The sequence below is a fragment of the Rattus rattus genome, chromosome 3, assembly GCF_011064425.1.
Source record: "Rattus rattus isolate New Zealand chromosome 3, Rrattus_CSIRO_v1, whole genome shotgun sequence".
In the NCBI taxonomy this organism is placed as follows: domain Eukaryota; kingdom Metazoa; phylum Chordata; class Mammalia; order Rodentia; family Muridae; genus Rattus; species Rattus rattus.
Genome location: NC_046156.1, coordinates 76,758,902 through 76,759,556, shown reverse-complemented (window position 1 = coordinate 76,759,556; position 655 = coordinate 76,758,902). Strand labels below are relative to the sequence as shown.

The following is a 655-nucleotide window of genomic DNA, read 5'->3' as shown; positions in this document are numbered from 1 at the left end:
CTTCTAAGAGTGCCATTCCCTGAGCCAAGCATATGCAAACCATAACAAATGACATAGCCTGCAATACATAAAGGTAGTTGCCACCTGTCCCACTCTTACTCTCAGGCTTGCTCACCCACAAACCTACAATTAGGGCCAATTCTACCCTGTTGCCTAGGGGTGGTACAAATCCTGCTCTTTGGAGTGTTGAAGCCTGTGAGGGACAGGGATATTTCTCCCACTCTGATAACTTTAAGAACCAATTTCACACCCAGCTATCTCTTTTCTCTGGGAGTCCATCCAGGCCTGTGGCAATGGCTGGACTGGTGCTTGTCTAGGGGTCACTATTTTAGAATGTGTTATAGTACTAATAATTCAAATGTTCATAGATCAGCACACTGAGTACAGGCATAGCTTTTCCTTCCTGACTGATGCACATGTGACATAGATACAGCATATGTATGAAAATCTATTTTGTTTGGTTCACTTCACAAGGCCTATTTCACTTAGCACTTAGTTTCATCTAGGATCATTTATGCTGTTCTACCTAGAAGATGAAAGATTGCTGTGCAGCTATTGGCAATTTTAGTTGCAGAGAGAGAGAGAGAGAGAGAGAGAGAGAGAGAGAGAGAGAGAGAGAGAGAGAGATTGATTGATTGATTTGATTGATTATGAC

General features: G+C 42.4%; 1 pseudogene; it reads right to left on the bottom strand.

Annotated features, from left to right (window-relative positions):
- Positions 1-334: 334 nt before the first annotated feature.
- On the bottom strand, positions 335-446 carry LOC116897616 (annotated as a pseudogene).
- Between the last annotated feature and the right edge of the window lie 209 nt (positions 447-655).